A 21918-nucleotide genomic window follows, 5' to 3' on the forward strand; every position below is an offset into this window, starting at 1 on the left:
CTACATCTAACCACTCCCTTCCGCTTCCCTTCCAGTGGCTCTTCTCCCTACTTATACCCATTCAGCCCTCTGCTTGTTTCTGAGCATAAACCTTCGTTTATGCACCGTGCTCACTGCATCCTGAGTTCTTGATTGTATACTGACCTTGTCTGTTTACCATTGTGACTGTACCTGGACCTGCCTCTTCTCTACTCCTGGACTTTGGCTAGTATTTGGATTCCCACTCTCTCCTCTCCTCGACCTCAGCTAACAGACTACGACTATTCTCCTCTCTCCAACCCCGGACCACGGCAAGTACCATGACCTACGTACGCTCTCCTACCCTGACCTGGTTATACCTCCTTGACTCTGCTATCCGGACCTGGCCCCATGGTTGTAGGGTGGCAGTTATACACATCCCCACCTCAGCCCTGCGTTCTAGTCAAGGTTGTAGTGAGCATCCGTGACACTTACAGATACAGTATCAGATGGGGAGTGTGCTGTATTCACAGTTCATTTTTTACGTGTCATTATGACATCTGTTTGTTGATTAAGGTAAAAGGTTGAGAAAGTCCTAAGGGATGAAACGCGTTGGTGCATGATCCTATACTATTGCAAAGCTGATCAATAAAGGATAATATATATTTTTCTCCATTGCCAGGAGTTGCCCTTATTTTTGCATTCTGGATGCTGTGAGCTGTACTCCTTCTCTCTTCTACTTACTGTACCTGGATCTTCCTTCTAAGGATTGCACGCCGAGGAATCCACTCACCTGGAACACAACTAGTCAGGTAAAGGGCATTAGCCCCTCTGTTGTTACCTTTCTATTGCTGGACTGTTTCATACCATGCCCCAGTGGTGAATGAATGTGTTTTGGAGACCATATACTGTGGCAGCCGTGTGGGCACCACTAGGTCCCTATTTCACCCTGGGAAGATCATTCCTGTTATTATGTTATTGTTCCTGGATTCTGGATTCATTCAATGAGACTTATGTTTTGGCGAGCTTACTGTGGTGATGCACCAATATACCACATTACCTAGGTAAAAGGTTAGAATCAATTATTATGTCTGCTCCTAGCACAAATGTTTGTAATGTAGTTACTGCTGCTTATGTCTAGAGCTCAACAGTCTTGTGAGCTCAGGGGTTAGGACTTACCTGTGTATCCTCTGTTACTAGAGCTGCTGCAGCAGCAACATGCCACTTTATTTTACATCTGATCCAATCTGTTCATGTATGGCTTAGGAAAGTATTATTTTTTCACCCTACTTTGATTATTGCATATCAAGATTACATGTACATCTATACTCAAATAAATGTTTTGGAATTCAGAACACCCTTTCTTTGTGCAAGAAGAGGAGTTTAGCTATCTATATAGTCTCCTTGTGCTACGTGTGAGGAGAGACATTTCAACTTAATAAGAGCCCCAATTTCCGACTTTGGACCCACAAGTCCCATTGCCACCTTCAAGATCTATCTCAAAACTTATCTCTTCAATTAAGACTTTTAGTCATTTTTGTATTAATAGACAAAATGGTGATGGTAATAGAGCACTATTCAAAAGCATCCAAACTTTGAAGAAAAAATGATGAAAGTGCGTGTTCCCTAAAAAAATATGATGATTTATTGGTCATAGGACAAACAAATAGCAGTGTCGCACCACCAACACGTTTCACGCCAAAGCGCATCCTCAAGGTATACATATCAACTAACCAGAAGTATATTTATAGGCAAATAGTGAGACACCTTAACCAATCGTAAAGCATACATATGATCTGCCTCGCATTGCACTCATCAACACCTGTAGCGTCATCACGATGCACGCCCCTGTGTCCCACATGCTACCCCGCCTCCGGTCACGCCCACCCAATACAAACAGTGAGCGTCTGCTGGGGAAGCCCGCACTTGCGCAATGTATTACTCCTGGCACGCTCACAGTAATGTATATAGAGAAAGCCCACAGTGGAGAGGGACGGCCCAACATATGAAGGTGCATGTGCACTGATCCACGCTCTGTTACACGAGCACGCGCGGAGTATCCTAATTCAGAAAAATAATAAAACTTTTTTCAAAAATACAACAAAAAACAAAAATGCCCAAAGCTACTTCCATTGTGACAAAAATACACAGTGCAATACCTATATACAGGTAAACCCCATTATAGCGCGGTCCTCGGGGTCCATCCCGAGACCACCGCGTTAGTAACGGGGTCACGCTAATTTAAAAAAAAAATGGACGCCGCGCGCCTGATCGGGAGGGAGGGAGCGAGGAGGGAAGGAAGAGGCCTGCACAACATGCGGCCCGTCTGGCCTCTCTGTGGGGCCCGCGATGACTCTGGCTGGGTGCCAGTTAATTAAATAAATTTAAAAAAAAAAAGTTTAAAAAACGGCGGCGATTCATCCTTCCTCCCTCCCTCCCAGCCCCCTCCCTCTCCCTCCCAGCCCCCTCCCTCTCCCTCCCAGCCCCCTCCCTCTCCCTCTCAGCCCCCTCCCTCTCCCTCCCAGCCCCCGCCCTATCCCTCCCAGCCCCCTCCCTCTCTCTCCCAGCCCCCTCCCTCTCCCTCTCAGCCCCCTCCCTCTCCCTCCCAGCCCCCTCCCTCTCCCTCCCAGCCCCCTCCCCCTCCCTCCCAACCCCCTCCCCCTCCCTCCCAGCCCCCTCCCTCTTCCCTCCCTCTCCCTCCCAGCCCCCTCCCCCTCCCTCCCAGCCCCCTCCCCCTCCCTCCCAGCCCCCTCCCACTCCCTCCCAGCCCCCTCCCACTTCCTCCCAGCCCCCTCCCTCTCCCTCTCTCCCTCCCAGCCCCCGCCCTATCCCTCCCAGCCCCCTCCCTCTCTCTCCCAGCCCCCTCCCTCTCCCTCTCAGCCCCCTCCCTCTCCCTCCCAGCCCCCTCCCCCTCCCTCCCAGCCCCCTCCCTCTTCCCTCCCAGCCCCCTCCCTCTTCCCTCCCAGCCCCCTCCCTCTCTCTCCCAGCCCCCTCCCTCTCCCTCTCAGCCCCCTCCCTCTCCCTCCCAGCCCCCTCCCTCTCAGCCCCCTCCCTCTCCCTCCCAGCCCCCTCCCTCTCAGCCCCCTCCCTCTCCCTCCCAGCCCCCTCCCTCTTCCCTCCCTCTCCCTCCCAGCCCCCTCCCTCTCAGCCCCCTCCCTCTCCCTCCCAGCCCCCTCCCTCTTCCCTCCCTCTCCCTCCCAGCCCCCGGCAGCCGTGTGTTTTTTCTTCTTCCGGAGAGGTCAGAGCATGAGGGGGCGGGGCTTAGGCTTAGTGTGTGTGTGTGTGTGTGTGTGTGTGTGTGTGTGTGTGTGTGTGTGTGTGTGTGTGTGTGTGTGTGTGTGTGTGTGTGTGTGTGTGTGTGTGTGTGTGTGTGTGTGTGTGTGTGTGTGTGTGTGTGTGTGTGTGTGTGTGTGGGCTGCTGACATGTAAAGGGGGGGTGGGCTGCTGACATGTGAAGGGGGGGTGGGCTGCTGACATGTGAGGGGGGGTGGGCTGCTGACATGTGAGAGGGGGGTGGGCTGCTGACATGTGAGAGGGGGTGGGCTGCTGACATGTGAGGGGGTGTGGGCTGCTGACATGTGAGGGGGGGTGGGCTGCTGACATGTGAGGGGGGGTGGGCTGCTGACATGTGAGAGGGGGTGGGCTGCTGACATGTGAGGGGGGGTGGGCTGCTGACATGTGAGGGGGGGTGGGCTGCTGACATGTGAGGGGGGGTGGGCTGCTGACATGTGAGGGGGGGTGGGCTGCTGACATGTGAGGGGGGGTGGGCTGCTGACATGTGAGGGGGGGTGGGCTGCTGACATGTGGGGGGGGGGGCTGCTGACATGTGAGGGGGGGTGGGCTGCTGACATGTGAGGGGGGGTGGGCTGCTGACATGTGAGTGGGGGGTGGGCTGCTGACATGTGAGTGGGGGGTGGGCTGCTGACATGTGAGGGGGGGTGGGCTGCTGACATGTGAGGGGGGGTGGGCTGCTGACATGTGAGGGGGGGTGGGCTGCTGACATGTGAGGGGGGGTGAGCTGCTGACATGTGAGGGGGGGTGAGCCTGACATGTGAGGGGGGGTGGGCTGCTGACATGTGAGGGGGGTGGGCTGCTGACATGTGAGGGGGGTGGGCTGCTGACATGTGAGGGGGGTGGGCTGCTGACATGTGAGGGGGGTGGGCTGCTGACATGTGAGGGGGGGGGTGGGCTGCTGACATGTGGGGGGGGTGGACTGCTGACATGTGAGGGGGGTGGGCTGCTGACATGTGAGGGGGGGTGGGCTGCTGACATGTGAGGGGGGGGCTGCTGACATGTGAGGGGGTGGTGGGCTGCTGACATGTGAGGGGGTGGTGGGCTGCTGACATGTGGGGGGGGGCTGCTGACATGTGAGGGGGGGTGGGCTGCTGACATGTGAGTGGGGGGTGGGCTGCTGACATGTGAGGGGGGGTGGGCTGCTTTCATGTGAGTGGGGGGTGGGCTGCTGACATGTGAGGGGGGGTGGGCTGCTGACATGTGAGGGGGGGTGGGCTGCTGACATGTGAGGGGGGTGGGCTGCTGACATGTGAGGGGGGGTGAGCTGCTGACATGTGAGGGGGGGTGGGCTGCTGACATGTGAGGGGGGTGGGCTGCTGACATGTGAAGGGGGGTGGGCTGCTGACATGTGGGGGGGGGGTGGACTGCTGACATGTGAGGGGGGGTGGGCTGCTGACATGTGAGGGGGCATGGGCTGCTGACATGTGAGTGTGCTTTGAGAGTTGTGTGCTGTGAGAGTGTGCTGTGAGCAGTGTGCAGTGAGAGTGTGCTGTGAGCAGTGTGCAGTGAGAGTGTGTGCAGTGAGTGTGTGTGCTGGGAGTGTCTGGTGTGTGCAGTGTGCAGTGGGAGTGTGTGCAGTGGGAGTGTGTGCATGCAGTGGGAGTGTGCATGCAGTGGGAGTGTGCATGCAGTGGGAGTGTGCATGCAGTGGGAGTGTGCATGCAGTGGGAGGGAGTGTGCAGTGGGAGTGTGCAGTGCGAGTGGGAGTGTGCATGCAGTGGGAGTGTGTGCGTGCAGTGTAGAGTGTGTGCAGTGTGTGCAGTGTAGAGTGTGTGCAGTGTGTGCAGTGTAGAGTGTGTGCAGTGTAGAGTGTGTGCAGTGTAGAGTGTGTGCAGTGTAGAGTGTGTGCAGTGGAAGTGTGCATGCAGTGGGAGTGTGCATGCAGTGGGAGTGTGCATGCAGTGGGAGTGTGCATGCAGTGGGAGTGTGCATGCAGTGGGAGGGGGAGTGTGCAGTGGGAGTGGTAGTGGGAGTGGGAGTGTGCAGTGGGAGTGTGCGTGCAGTGGGAGTGTGTGCGTGCAGTGTAGAGTGTGTGCAGTGTGTGCAGTGTGTGCAGTGTAGAGTGTGTGCAGTTTGTGCAGTGTAGAGTGTGTGCTGGGAGTGTGTGCAGTGAGTGCTGGGAGTGTGTGCAGTGTGTGCAGTGAGAGTGTGCAGTGAGCAGTGTGAGCAGTGTGAGCAGTGTGAGCAGTGTGAGCAGTGTGAGCAGTGTGAGCAGTGTGTGCAGTGAGCAGTGTGTGCAGTGAGCAGTGTGTGCTGTGAGCAGTGTGCAGTGAGAGTGTGCTGTGAGAAGTGTGCAGTGAGAGTGTGCAGTGAGTGTGTGTGCTGGGAGTGTCTGGTGTGTGCAGTGTGCAGTGGGAGTGTGCATGCAGTGGGAGTGTGCATGCAGTGGGAGTGTGCATGCAGTGGGAGTGTGCATGCAGTGGGAGTGTGCATGCAGTGGGAGTGTGCATGCAGTGGGAGTGTGCATGCAGTGGGAGTGTGCAGTGTGAGTGTGAGTGTGCAGTGGCAGTGGGAGTGTGCATGCAGTGGGAGTGTGTGCGTGCAGTGTAGAGTGTGTGCAGTGTGTGCAGTGTAGAGTGTGTGCAGTGTGTGCAGTGTAGAGTGTGTGCAGTGTAGAGTGCGTGCAGTGGGAGTGTGCATGCAGTGGGAGTGTGCATGCAGTGGGAGTGTGCATGCAGTGGGAGTGTGCAGTGGGAGTGGGAGTGTGCAGTGGGAGTGGGAGTGTGCAGTGGGAGTGGGAGTGTGCAGTGTGCATGCAGTGGGAGTGTGCAGTGGGAGTGGGAGTGTGCAGTGGGAGTGGGAGTGTGCAGTGTGCAGTGGGAGTGTGCAGTGGGAGTGGGAGTGTGCAGTGGGAGTGTGCGTGCAGTGGTAGTGTGTGCGTGCAGTGTAGAGTGTGTGCAGTGTGTGCAGTGTAGTGTGTGCAGTGTAGAGTGTGTGCAGTGTTTGCAGTGTAGAGTGTGTGCAGTGTGTGCAGTGTAGAGTGTGTGCTGGGAGTGTGTGCAGTGAGTGCTGGGAGTGTGTGCAGTGAGTGCTGGGAGTGTGTGCAGTGTGCAGTGTGTGCAGTGTGCAGTGAGAGTGTGCAGTGAGAGTGTGTGCAGTGTGCAGTGAGCAGTGTGTACAGTGAGCAGTGTGTGCATTGAGCAGTGTGTGCATTGAGCAGTGTGTGCAGTGAGCAGTGTGTGCAGTGAGCAGTGTGTGCAGTGAGCAGTGTGTGCAGTAATTAGTGTGCCGTGTGTGCAGTGAGAGTGTGTGCAGTGAGAGTGTGTGCAGTGAGAGTGTGTGCAGTGAGAGTGTGTGCATTGAGAGTGTGTGCAGTGAGAGTGTGTGCAGTGAGAGTGTGTGCAGTGAGAGTGTGTGCAGTGAACAGTGTGTGCAGTGAGCAGTGTGTGCAGTAAGAGTGTGCAGGGAGTAACGGGAGCCACGTGAAAACCGCGTTATAACCGATTCGCGTTACAACGGGTCGCGTTATAACGGGGTTTTCCTGTTTCTCTTGTAAAAAGGGTCATTTAGTTTAACTCTTTGGCCAAAGCGTCTTAAGCCTTCTGCCACTTCCAAGGCATGACCGAAAGCAGGTCCTAACACTCACCTGGGTTAAAATTCTTATTTACCTGTATAATTACAGGAAGAATGATCACATTGGATCTGTCATAACCTGGCGAAATGAAACTGATCTGCCAACTTGGAAAGTGGGGTGGGGCAAGCTTAAACCTTGGGGGGGGAGGGGCCACTACCCTCCCATAAGCAACTGAGACCTGCTGCACAAAGTTAGCAAAATACACAGATTTCCAACGAGCTCTGAGAAACCCCAACCATTACCACATAATATATATACATGCATATAAGTGTAACAAGGAGTGCTAGTGGGCGTGGCTAAATGTATACAACAAAAATCAAAAATGCCCAAAGCTATTAATATTGTGACAAAAATACACATAGCTTTGGCCATAGCTTTGGTATTGCACTGTGTATTAATATATTAATATTACTCTGACAATCTCCACCAGAATACATCAAACCCAGCTAACTTCTGGAAGGTTATCAACAATATATTCCAGCCTCCTAACCATCAACAACCAAGTAATATCACTAAGGGGGATATTACTCTGACAAACCCCACTGACATTGCAAATGCATTCAATGATTACTTTGTGGGGTGTGCCACTAACTTATTAGCGAAACGCAGCCCAAACCACAAACCTGAATCTCATCCTGGGAGTACCCCTACAGTCCCACCCCCACCCAACACTGCCCGCAATTTTCAATTTGGCCCAGTATCTGAAGAGGAGATTATACAAGCGCTCCTCAAACTAAAACTAAGCAGCCAATGTGGACCCGACTTACTACAATCTAGGTTCTTACGACTTGGTGCCCCAGCCATTGCCAAACCAATTGCGTCCATAGTCAACTCTATCCTGTCTGCAGGCCATATCCCTAAGACCTGGAAAACTGCCAGAGTTGTCCCAATCGTCAAAAGTGGGGACAAAAACACTGTCTCAACTATAGGCCAATCTCACTTCTCCCAATTCTATCCAAAGTCATGGAAAAATGTGTCCACTCCCAATTAAGCGATTTCTATACCAAGACACATTCCCCTAGCCAATTCCAATCTGGGTTTCGTCCCAAACACTCCACCGCAACTACCCTGCTAAAAGTTTGCAATGAAAACCAGTGTGGAATGGAACGGGGACAACTCACTGGTGCAGTATTCCTAGATTTTGCAAAGGATTTTGACACAGTTGATCATGCTATCCTACTTAACAAACTTCAGAGCTCTGGAATAGGGAAACATGCTTTAAACTGGTTTCAGTCCTACCTATCAGGAAGATCCCAACAAGTGTCCATCTCAGGCTCTAGCTCCAACCCCCTGGATATCACCTGTGGCATCCCGCAAGGCTCTGTTCTGGGGCCCCTACTCATCTCAGTGTTCATTAATGATCTTCCCACAGCTTGTAAGGAAGCCTCAATACACATGTATGAAGATGACACAATCCTATATGCACACAGCCATAGCCTCTCTGACCTTCAACACATACTTCAGTCTGACTTTTTGAGACTCGAAAACTGGATTTCCCAAAACAAACTGTTTTTAAACACTGACAAGACTGTAACAATGGTATTTGGGACCAAGACCAAATTTGTAAAGCTTCCAGTGACTGAGCTCCTGATTAGAACCAACGCTAACACCACCCTAACACCTGTCACTAGTTTTAAATACCTGGGCTTATGGTTTGACTCCCACTTAACATTCGGGACGCACATTGATACCCTGACAACCAAGACCTATGCCAAACTAGGGGTACTTTACAGGAACAAATCCTCCCGAAGTCTCCTGGTCAGAAAGCGTATCGCACAGCAGATGCTAATGCCAATTATTGACTATGGAGACATAGTATATGGCTCGGCTCCTCAAACCCACCTTAGCAAACTTGACACCCTCTACAATTCAATTTGTCGTTTTGTTCTCCAATGCAACTACAACACACATCACTGCGAAATGCTCAATGAACTAGATTGGTCAACACTAGAGTCTAGGCGCAAAGTTCACCTTTCCTGTCTTGCCTTTAAATTCTTCATGGGCAAGCTACCCAGCTACCTGAACAAGCTCCTCACCCCTACCACTTGCAGCACTTATCACCTGAGATCAGACTCCAAAAGACTATTCATGGTCCCAAGGCTCAACAAAGTATCCGGACGTTCCTCCTTCTCCTTCCGTGCACCCCAAAACTGGAACAACCTACCAGAGACTCTCACATCCACCACCAGTTTAAGTTCTTTCAAATCTAAGGCTGTCTCACATTTTAACCTGGTCTGTAACTGTTTCATACGCTCATAATATATATTTTCTTTAACTGTGCACGCAATGTCTTGTATATAATGTATACCCTGTTCATTTATGTAACTGTACTTGTAACCATGTACTATTTGTTTTACTCTGTGCCCAGGACATACTTGAAAACGAGAGGTAACTCTCAATGTATTACTTCCTGGTAAAATATTTTATAAATAAATAAATAAATATTTCCAGGGTTCACATATGAGAGCATCTCTTTACACATCACACCGTTTTGCTCTGTAAATTGGTCATTAACACTACGCAAGTTTTTCATTTAATTTTTGCATTAATGTATTTATTTATTGTGGTATCTACTGCTTTCTACTTTTTAGATCGAGGAGGTAGTGTTTAGAAAACATACCCAAAAAAACCTAAGCACATTTTAGTCAACCTAGGACTACCACCCCGGTAAAAAGCATTAATAAAAAATAACATTTTATTCAATCTTATACATTCGAAGAAGGAATTGTCATTTAGTGTACATATAAATATTCCCTCTGCTGTAATCTTTATTTTATTTCAGGAAGCTTCCATATATTTAACTGTGTCTTTATCTGTAACATTTGCATGTCCTCTACAAAAGGGAACTTTGCCCTATTTTATTACAGTCATAGTGAGTATTGCCATTGGTACAGTGTGCGTAACTTGTTTTGTTTGAACAGCAGACTCTATGGTTTTGATACAGAGAAACTGCTTTTTCTGTGTCACATTTGTACTATTGGTTTTTACAACATTTATTTTTTTGTCATTATTTCTCAACAGAATAGATTAATGAAATCTTGTTATTATATTTTGTGGTACACACCCATGGATCCCATCTAGATTTAGAAAAGGCTATGTGATATAAAATGTAAATGAAATAAGAAAGGCCATCTTTCAGTGCTGGAACACACTTTACGACCTTATTCAAGTGAATGGGCTATATTTACTAAGCAATGTTACTGCAGAACACAGCTTCCATACCAGAAGACATCTTACATCCTATTCACTTGAATGGGCCATAAGGGGCTGTGTTTACTAAGCTGTGGTGAATGGTGTCTTGTGGAGTAGCCCTGCCTAGTAACGACAATCCTCAATGTCATTTGTATCTTTTTCAGTACAGTGAATACAAGCTTAAGACAATTGCACAAAGAATATTTGGTATTGAATGACAAATGTATTTTAAGAATACACAGATGTAGCCGTCTTCGTTGTTTTTATCTTTTGCGGTATATCGCAACATACTGCAGTATCCTACAGCAACATTAGCTTTGAATCCTATAGAAATTCTGTGATGGTATGATGATGTATGCCTGAGCCATGGTTTAATTCTTTGTAGGATCCATCAAATGGCGAGACAGTTTGCGCTCCTTACTCTTGATCTGACATCACTTAGATTATGCTGTACATATTCCTCATTTGCAAAACCCACTTACAAGACGAATTGATGGTAAATACTGTAGTGCCAGAGTCTTAACCCAAGTAATGCCTATTCAATTGAATTGGCCTGTAAGACTTGGTACTATTTAGTGCATCTACAGTAGTTATATACCCCACCCCAAAAAGATTATGTTGCCTATCATCTTCTCTCAAAACAGTCTTAATGTGAACCTCCACATTATAGTCAGAGTCCTCGAACATGCTTGCATATAGAGTATATTGTCTATTTTAGTGTCTCAATCTACCTCAGAACTATTCCAGTAGCTGTGATAAGTGCATTTTCGTGTGGAAAGAACCATTTTTGAATGGATTAGCATGTCAACATATTCTAAAATACTTTTTTGCATGTCCAAACCATGAGAGAGGCTTTTTTAGAAGGGATTTCATTCCGGCTCTGTAAATCCGTGTAATACAACACAAACACAAATCTCTCAATCTCACAAATGTTGCCTGTTTGCTGATATTTTACTATCTCCGTTAAATCCAAAATACAAAACGTGATGGAAACACTCGCAAATGTCATTTTGACAGCTCAAGACTGGTGAGATTGCCAAACAGATGCAAGATTAGCTGTTTTAATTATGTTGTAGGAAGTGAAATTCCATGGGGGAAGGAATAAGTGGTGCATTGCTAAAGTGAAACGATGGAGGCTGGATCGCTCAAAAATTGTTAAAAATATTTATTTGGCCATCAGCTACATAGTAAAAATTAAGAGAAGAAGCAGAGAGAACCTCCGGAGAAAACGTTATGTGTATATGTGCGCTTTGTCAAAGAGTAATGTTCCTCTGATCAGCACGTTATTAAATAAGAGTCCAAACTGGAAGTCCCGCCTCTCGTGTTCCTTGAATGGTGGTCCTCACAGGATGGAAACATCACCATGGTGTGTGAGGAATCGAGTGGCAGCGACTCTGGTGGGGGTTAATATTGCATAAAGGAACAAACAACATCACATAGAACACAGAATACACACATGAATACATATATCTCAGTATGCATCTATATTGGGGGGGGGGAGTAGAGGGGGGGAAGGGAGGTCACTGTCTGCAAGCCACAAAAATTGCTCTCCAAAGAATTATTGTGAAATAAGGACATAAGATGTATCCGATAGGCAGCGATCTCTCCAACATACACCCATACAATAACAAAATAAAATGTGATTTGTAAACTACAAATATAGAAAAAAGATGGTTTGTTAAGAAAATGTCTTTAAACGCAAAATGAGCAAGTTCATCTATAATCATAACGAATATTGATATAATTCTGTTTTACAGGGACTCAATAATTCAATTAGTTTAATGATCTTTTTCATACACTTTTCTAACTTATTCCTGTACTGTCTAACTAATTATGTACATTACTGCAAACATTACTAGTCAGGACATTAGTGAGCAGCAATGCTCTTTTCTATGTGGAATATTTATATAATAGTTTAAGTGTATCCCTGTGTCACGGTAGCTTGTGACAGGTTGTAATTTACACCAAAACTATATATAAATATATATATACCTGGGTTTGAACTGGGACGAGACTTAGATATGATAAATATAATTTATTCCTTGATAAAGGTGAACACAGCAGATTATACAATAACAGCAAAATATAGACACTTACTTAAAGTGGAAATGATGAAGCAGTCACAGCTGGACTGGCAGTTCATACAGCACTCTTCATAGTCATCAAGACACCCAAAAGCATGAAAAGACCTCTGGCAGGAAGACAGTGCATAGCGTTTCTCTCAGCAAACAAGATGGTATAGAACAGACTGAACACTTGAAGAACTTGCAAAACATGAACAACATGGGTAAAGGGTGGCTTTGACTTATATACTATGTCAAACTCATCTCTTTAACCCTAGGTGCCGCGACGGCTAGCAAAAAGTCTTTGAAGCTCTTTTGGCTTCCATTGAAGTGTGAATTACCACATTTACAAAAACATCCACTTCCCTTGGTCCCTAGGCCAAGCATAAACAATTAGCAATTTGGTCTTTGATGACCAGGCTATGTAAATTCTAGCCTTTCCTGCTCATCACAACAGGGGTTCCTCAGAACTCAACCAAAATTTCATATTTACTGCAAATCATTGCCTAACTCCCGTTCCGTAATACCTACAAGCAGAGGAGACCTATTACTACATCCCGTCCCACCTGACGCTCGCAGAGAGACCAACATTACAGTGTAATATGAAAATTAATAGAGATATTAATATCTGGCATTTAGCAGCAGTTACATATACAGTGTTTAGATTCAAAAAGATATGCTAAATCCCACGAATACAAATATGTAGCTCTTAGCCGGTTCCGCCAAGGACATCTCATAATATTCTTATATTTAAAAAAGTTACTCATTTTGATTTTCTGCTGGGGGTAGCCCCACCCTGGCCCCATCAATAAAACCTTTTGAAGTAGGCTTGTAGCTTCTCGCATAAACAATTAGGTCATTACCTGTTGATCACTAGGTGTCACACCTCTCTGTTGATATGCAAGCTTCCTCACTGGAAGTGTATATCAAATGTGAATAGACTCATATGAGGCACCATTTGGTCCTTGTACGCATTACAAAGGCAGGCAGAGGTAGTTAGCATTTGGCCTGTACCTTGTAAGACTGCAAAAAGTCACTTTATCAAAAATATATGTTCCTCTTATGACAAAGTTATATTTTTAATATGTGTGTACTTGGGGGGTGACCCGGAGGCTGTACCCCCAAGGCTCAGGGTCCTGGCTTACTCCGTTACCAAATTACCAGTTTTCAGGTAACTGTTTATTCAGCACTGCATATAAGATTAACCCCTTAAGTCCCAGTGGGTGGGTTATGCAGACACTGACCCAGCAACAATACATTTTACACAGGGGAATAATCATTTTCATGTTATAACAAGGGTTAAATCACATTTCTGGACCTCAGCCCAGTTAACCCCTTGTCTCCCTGGCGAGGTTAGAGGGGGGCCCTTGGGGAGTAACCCCGTTAACCCCGGGCCAAACCCTCACTATCGTCACACCCTGCTCTGTAGAATTTCCAATCTTACTTTGGTGGCACAGAGAGGCACTTGGAGATGGGACAATTCATTCAATGTCACAAGGAGCTGACCCTTGAATTTGAAACCCCACTTCAAAGGTAATGTCATTGGTTTTAGACTCCTTTAACCACTTTCCAGCATATGTATATATATATATATATATATATATATATATATATATATATATATATACACAGTAGTTGACAAATCACCAAAAAATCTACTCGCCACACAAAAAAATCTACTCGCCACCTAGTACCAAACGTGTGCTGCTTGGGCCAATATTTACTCGCCCCGGGGTTAAATCCACTCGCCCGGGGCGAGCAAATGTATAGGTTTGTCTAACACTGTACATATATATATATATATATATATATATATATATATATCTGTCCAAGGAAGAGGAAAATCGTGTAGATGATTTTAGCTTTAAGGAAACATCTAGAGCTGCATTTGGCCATGACCATTGAGAAAAAAATTCAAAAAGGCAATTATGCCGACATATGATTGTTTTTACCGGGATATATGGATGCAAATAAATGTATTAACTGCAAATCTACGGGAGTAATCTGCATGGCAGTTTTCCAATGTGGAAAGAAATATGTGGGCAAGACCCGTAGACAATTCAAATAGAGGGTTGGAGGATATAGGGTTGGTAAGGAACCATCTGGATACCCCTATTGCTAAACACATGAATGATCTCCATAATGGAGACAGCAGTTTATTAAAATTCATTGGAATAGATCAATTCTCCCCTGGTATGCATAAAGGAGACTGGGATAAGGAGCACCTTAAAAAAGAGTCCAGGTGTATTTATATGTCACTTAAGGGATTGAATGAAGGACTGTTTTTTGTCACTTCATTTAAATAAAGAGCATTTTATGGAAAGCATTTTCTACGACCTCTAATAAGATCTCATCTATACCAAGTATTTTGTTAAGAATAGAATCAGAGACGTAATACATTTTTTGACACATGGGTAATAGTCAATACTAAATGAACAATAAATGTCTAAAATTATATTGTGGAGAAGTCCAGTCATATAATTCAGATACACTAATGTAATATGATTTTTTTAATGTATGTAGGAAGAAAAATTAATGGCATATAAAACAAAATTATTAAGAAATGATCACTGATCTAAAAATTCAACAAATAACTCAAGTGAACACAATGTACAAACTACTCAATGCTAAATCGCTAATGGATCTTCCATTCTGGTTATTGAATATAATGATAACCAAATGATTGTGCTCTAGAATATAATCACCTTTTAGTACATAAGATGATCTTTTACTTCAGAGTAGGGAGATGTGTGCAAATCACCTATAAAAGAATATAATTGTTATCAATAATTTGAACAACATTGAAGGTTCATGGCAATTGATTAGGCACACAAGGGGTTAACAGGTACCTCTTTGGACTTTGGGACAGAGGCTGGTAAGAGACCTAAGCTCCCAGCCCTGCATATAGGGACTGGGAAGTGTGAGTCAGGCCTTAAAAAGGGATAAGCTGTTTAGTGTATTTGTGTGCTGCCTTAAAGCTTTGTTGTTTTTGGAAGATACAGGCTAAATAAAAGGCACTGTTTATTTCCCCAAGCTATGTCTCCCTGGTTGTACCTCTGCATTCGTTTGCTACACACCCCCTATGGACGTCTATATCTCAGGAAGCAGGAGGCCGCCAGAGTTGAAATTATGGTGGTTCACCTCTGGAGACCCCCTGCTTAATACAGTATATAAAAATCAAAATAATCAAACATTAGATCGCTGAAACAGCTGCTCAGAGAGACTCAGAGAGACACTTTCTCTCTGGGACTCTTCTGTGCACCTATTACAGACGCGTGGCTGTCCCGGTATGATTAACTCAGTGGTGGTCCCAATTCAGAAGCAGGGACACTCACTGAGTTAATCATCCCGGGCAGCTTACTGCTTTCTTGATCGCAGCGCTGCCACACTCTGATGCAGCAAGCCTAGGTGCCCATGGAGGCAGTAAATGTTGCCACATCTGTATCATCAGAACCAGCAGCAGCAGCCGTTGTTGATCTACTGCTAGACAAAGGCCTCTTCACGGATCTTCCAGGTACTGCGCTTGCAAGCCTCTCCATGTTGCTCCAACACATTTTTCTGATTTCATCCTCCTATCTTTTGGTCGTTGTCTATCTATGGCTCTTAGAATTTAGTCTAGTACCATCTTTGTCAAAAGATGATAATTTCTTCTTGTGGTATGTCCAGCCTGCTGCCATTTTAATTTCTGGCCTTGTGATGATGTCACAGACTTGTGTTTGATTTCGAACCCATTCATTCTTTTTCCTATCTCTTCGGGTAATACCTATCATACATCTCTCCCCACTTCTTTATGTTGTCTGAAGCTCCTGAATTATCTTCAGATTTAAGGTCCAGGTTTCACATCCATACATGAGCATGGGCAGAATACACTTTTAGAAAACACCTTCATGCACAGTAGAAGGTTCACTTTAAATATTGTCTTGTTTTTCCCAATGTGCTGCATCTCCATGAAAAAGTTATCAATGGCCAACATAAAGTTCTTATGGCAGTCCCACAAAATACTGCTATCATACAATATATGTTACCATACAGATTAAGCTCTACATGAGAGTACACACCCAGAGCCAATAATTGGTTCCAATCAAGCAGCAAATTCACAATGCTATGCATTAATCCTGCTATCTTTGCACAGGATAACTAGAAGTAGGTTGACATGCACAAATAACTGCATTGACGTTCTCCCCACCCCTCTTCTTTGTGATTCTTGCTGATGGACAGTTACAGTAAGTCATTTGTTTATGTCAGCCTACTTATATTTATCCTGATCAAAGATAGCAGGATTAATGCATAGCATGGTAAATTTCCTACTTGATTGGTATCAATTATTGGCTCTAAAATGTGTACTCTCAAGTAGAGCTTAATATGTATGGTAACATCTATGGTAAAGTTATTTTTTGGGACTGCTATGAGATTCTTATGTCGAACTTTGATAACATTTTCACTGACATAGATATATATGCCATATCATGTTTACCAGCATGCTGGTAGTGCTGTCAAATCACACTTGGAATATTTATACAATGTAACCCCTTTTGGGATAACTAGGGCCCACACCGAGTAACTCCCCTTTCGTTAATCATGGTGCTAGTGACTAGGCAGAATAATAGCCCGCCTATTTCTGCCTAGTGATTGTGACATCATAGCAGGATATATATAGGAGGGAGATGGTTCTAGAAGGTCAGGTCCCCGGAAGAGTCGAAGGTGAGGGACATCACTGTGAATATTGTATATATGTTTATAATATAGCTATGTTAACTATATGGTAAGGTTTTCCTTTATTGTTTTCTAGTTAAGAACAATGCCCTGTGTAGATAGCGTTCCCAGGAATGGCTCCACATTACTGTAAAGATTCACAGAGAGGCAGCCTATCCCCAGAGGGGGCTTCCCAAGTGTCAGGTTCTAGCATGCAGTACCCATACACATTCACCAGGATTGCTGCTGCTCTTCTTAGCTCTCTCAAAGAACCTTCCAGACTCTGAAACTGACACCTTTACACCTGTCCCATGCCTCCAGACAGACCTATATAAACCTCCCCTTCCTGTTCCTCCGTGCCTGTTTATACTGGTTCCTCCAGTACCTGCTAGTTTCCTGTATTATCTGCTGCTGCTGCTTTGCTGCTGTTGCTGTTTGCAGTTGCCCTGTTCCAGAGTCCCAGTCCTGTTCCTGCCTCCTTGTTGCTGACCTTTGCTTGTGACCTTGACCACGCTACCTTCTGCCTGCCCGACCTTTCTTGTGACCTCAACAATGCTACCTGCTGTCCCTGCCATTGGGATCCACTCCAACCATAGATCAACCCTTGACACCAAGCCAAAGCCATTGGAGGTTTCATAGCTGACTCTAACCAAGAAGGCCACAAGATGGTATTCAAAACGTGAGAAGGGGATACTGACCAGAGACAGTACAAGACTCGGCATGGGCCCAAGGGAGATGGAGCACTATTGATGCTACAAAGTAGAGGGACCCTCTAGGTAACAGAAGTTGGTGAAGCCTCTGCACCTTCCTAGCAGGTCGAGATAGGGGGCAGCTGGGAAGAGGATACAGACAGCACATACAGAGAACAGTAATGATACTATACACAAATTGATGTGTAACATATAAATTAGACTTTATCAATGGTGATTAATAAAGATGCTGCTTGTATGAATGAAGTTCCTGGCATCCATCATTGCATTACCAATGCCACACATATATCACCCCACCCACCCCCAATCGCAGATAGGGATCATGTGGGGAAATCTACATATGTTACCAGTGTGGTGCAATACCTGATAAGCTCACAGGAGGCCTGAATCTCCGCCACTGGGAACCTGGGGTATATCCTGGAATGTATGCTTACAGCGCCTCCACCTGTGCAGGGATTCCAGGCATATGGAATGACCCCTGACACAGGACCCACAAATAGGAAACACATACACTGAAGTATATATAAACTGTTTACTATATGGGCAGAACAATAACATCAAATCATATCACATCAATAACAGCAACACAGCTGTGTCACCCCTTAACCTGGACTCACTGGACCTCAACCCCCACCGCTATACCCAAGTGTCCCAATAGTCCAGCAAACCACCCACTAGGCGTCATCAGCGCCTTTAAGTAAACCGGTATGTGGGTTAAAGTTGGTGCACTTGTAGAAATACCTGCCCGTGGCTCCTGCACCTGGGTACAGCAAACAACAGGAAAGGACCCGTCTGCGTCCAGCACTGAATCCGCAGCAATGGCGTCCTTTTCCAATTCAGATAACCTCACCCACACAGTCTCTATCTTGAGTGACACAGGTCTGATCCCAGACCACACTTGTCACCCTGCTCCCTCCTTGTCAGAGCACGCAGCACTGCAGCTGTCTCCCTGACTAAGCTAACTGCTAAAAGGGCAAAGTCCCTACCTTAGGGCCTTCCCTATAGCAGCTACACATCTATGGGTGAGTTGGGCCTAGCCGGGCCCGGGGTAATCTGGCCTAGTGGCAGGGGCTACTGCTCTCTGCACACACTACCTTCCCCTACCTTATCCCAGCTCCAACTGACTCATGTGCTTCACTGTTTGCTTCTTGACTCAGCACACAACAATGTATCCAAATGCAGCATGAGAATCTGTAAGTCTTAGTGGCTGTCTGGCTGTATGTGATCTGGGTGAAAGGGCAGTCCCCAAAGGCTGCTGGGAGTTGTAGTCCACTCAGAACCTCTTTATCATTTGGGCCACGTGCGTGATGTGTCATGGCCGCCGCTACTCTCCACTGAGCCTGCGCAACTATGTAATGGCCGTCGCATTGCCCTAACTGCGCATGCACGACTTCTAGGGGTCCATGAAGTACGGAGCACCATCTAGGACCTGCCTCCCTCTCTGTAATGGCCACCGCTTCGCGTATGCGCAACCCTCCACACATGCTCAGACACAACCAAGATGGCGGCGCTCTGCCTCTGTCGCCACTGCACTCGCCCCAGCAACTGCCTGACATACCGCGGGGTCCCCGCTATTCCGTGCAGGTGAGGAGGGCCAGGGGAGACCCTAATACACCAACAACCAGCCAGAACAAATCCAGCACCCTGACAGGGTAATCAATACAAAGCAAGACAAACTAAGAGAGATTTTGTGTAAACTTCCTAGGAGCCGGGCAGGGAGTGTTACAATAGTTTTTCATTTTTCATTAGTGTTTCAAGTTTTTTTTATATAAAGTATCGTATTTATAGCCATAATATATATTTACTTGATTCATCTATATTTTATATATATTTCCATTTTCATACTTTTTATTCTGTATATTTATCTGGGCTAGCTCAGCCACCCTGTCCATTTTCCTTCCCGACTGTCTCAGTGGGCCCTCATCACCCCTCTCTAACCCATTTCCATTTCCCTCTTCCACCAAAGGCTGGCGAGGAAGGAAGTCCACTTACTAAATATAGGAAATAGCATGAAAACAAGTGTACTCATACTCATGGTATTTCCCTGGAGCCAGAAGTAATAAAACAAGGTTTTTACTTGTTTTCAGTTCGGCACAGCAGCAACACGTCAAGCTACTGTTCGTCAATCAGAACTGCGGGAGTTTGAGGGAGGGGGGAGGGGAGGGCTGGAATTTTCCGACCTGAACTCACATATCTCCAATTATTCAATTTAATTTAGTGCTAATTTTTATAAAGAAAAGTTAGTTTTAAAAAATCGGAAAACTTAGAGGTTTACTCAGACACAGTATTGGTGAAAAAAAATCTTTAAAAAAATACAAAACAAACATGCATAGGTAGGTGCACCTAATGTAACAATATTGCATCTATTCCTGTAATCAAACACTGCTGTGTTCAGTGAAGTTCATAAACAGAGAAGGCTGTGAACTGACAGTCAACTTTGGAGATACTTGCCATAGCCAAGCATGATAACCTTTCACCAAGATGATTGGCTGTCTGGTATCCTGCTGATCCTGCAACCTAAAATTACTGTCTCCACCTTTATTTACTTCCTTGATGTTACACTTTGCGTAACACATCGCCATGGTAGTCAAACAAAACCCAGTGGTCCAACGCAATTACCATAATGAACTAATTAATAATGTACCAGTCCTATCTTTTATTTGAGCCAACGCCCCTACTCATTATAAACAGTTACTTTTTCATTTTGCCGTTCTTCGTGTTCTTTTAACTTACTCATTTGCTCTCTTTGTCTGACTGTTTCTACCCTTCTCTTTTGTTAACAGAATGAATAATTGATTTGTGATGACTTTGGTTGGACTTATTCACCTCCTGTTTTTCAGACTGGAGAGGGATGCTATTTTCTGGCTTTTTCCTCCAGGTTAAGCTTACAATCCAGGTATCACTTTCAAGAAATAAAAGCCAACAAATAAAGTTAGAGTAGAATGAGAGTTTGTGCTGGCAAAGAGTTGCTTACTTTTCTTTCCCTGCGAATGTGATACGTTGGCTTATGACAGAAGGAGTATACTGCAAAATGAAAGTTGAAATTTGGATTCTTCAAGACGTGTTTTATTTTTTTATTTTGGCGGAGTCTTCACTGAAGAGAGTCATATTTCAGTTGCAGTATAGGGAAATGTATCCGGCAGCAGAAATAAATAAGTACACATCACATGAGAATCATTATGGTAGGATCTTTGATTGCTTTACAATTACTGGTGTAGCGCACTTTCCCCCACCCTATGTAAGATTTGGCGGCTACGGTGTGTGTGTGTGTGGTGCATTACCTGTGGCTCAGGAACCACAGAGTGCAGGAACCTCCGCCGCTGGGAGCCTGGGGTGTACCTGATTCGTCTGGTGACAGCGCCTCCACCTGCAAGGGATCCCAACGGGGTGAGATAAGATCCTTACAGGAACAATAACAATAATACACACACTCGGCTATATACTAACAACCTTTACTGAACACAATAATATCGTTACCCTTTACCACACAGTAATATAGGCCCCAACCTGATACCACCAGTGAGTGTTCCCAAAGTATATTGAGTGCCAGGCACCAAAACCCTGATGTCCCTTTTCCCAATGTCAAGACCCACCCAAATTGTAGTCCCGTGAAGTGTTGGTGCATTTAGTTGGGTACCTGCTCCAGCACCGAGGTGATGCAGATTAACAAAGTGGATCTGTCTGATTCGACGTTGTCATCCGCGATGCCTCCGCGTGGGGTCCGCCTCCGCGATGTCCGCCTCCGCGTGGGGTCAATACTGGCATGGATAATATAACCATGCAGTCTCTAACATGTAGATGGTCAGTTCCCAGACCACAGCTACCGCGTTTCGTCTCACAGGTGCTGTACCTGACTTTCCCTATAGCAGCCACAACCTACTGTGAGTCAGGGCCTAGCTGGGGCCTAAGAGAGGAGATCTGGCCTAGTCCAGTGAAGCACTGCTCCCTGACACTATCTACTCTGTTGAGGTCCCTCTTCCGACTGGCATGGCTTTCTTAGCGCACCAAATGTAACTATATTCCATTCCCTGCCTCTGTCCCTAAGGCTCATTGGACTTGTAGTCCTTTGTGGAGCTGTTTGGAGCAATGGCCGCCATGCAATTGCTCTGCGCATATGCAGGGTGAACCAATATGGCCGCCAAAACCCTTGAGACCTTCTGCACATGCACTAACCGTCTGCACATGCACGCACATGTACCTGGAGTACCAACATGGCCACCGCCGGCATAGGACCTCCAGCGACCCGCTCGCCCCTCTACCTGCTCCCGCAATGCTGGCGGAGGTAAGGGGGAGCCGAGGGAAGCCCACAGAGGGACCTGGCTATACTGGCCTAGTAACATCTCTCTCAAAGAAGAAATGCAAATGACAATATTTCTAACAAATACACTCACCGACAACACCTCTCTGAATGACAATGTTGGCTGCTCTTTCTGAT

The 21918-nt window shown here is 46.2% G+C and overlaps 1 long non-coding RNA gene across 2 annotated transcripts in view; it reads left to right on the plus strand.

Annotated features, from left to right (window-relative positions):
• The window catches only part of LOC142471050 (uncharacterized), a 64031-nt gene that overhangs the window by 11296 nt on the left and 30817 nt on the right, over nucleotides 1-21918 (plus strand). For both annotated transcript variants that reach the window (XR_012789362.1, XR_012789361.1), the window contains one exon: nucleotides 641-770. This is a non-coding gene — a long non-coding RNA (uncharacterized LOC142471050). The remainder of the gene's footprint in view (nucleotides 1-640; nucleotides 771-21918) is intronic.

Source organism: Ascaphus truei, chromosome 1 (assembly GCF_040206685.1).
Source record: "Ascaphus truei isolate aAscTru1 chromosome 1, aAscTru1.hap1, whole genome shotgun sequence".
Classification (NCBI taxonomy): domain Eukaryota; kingdom Metazoa; phylum Chordata; class Amphibia; order Anura; family Ascaphidae; genus Ascaphus; species Ascaphus truei.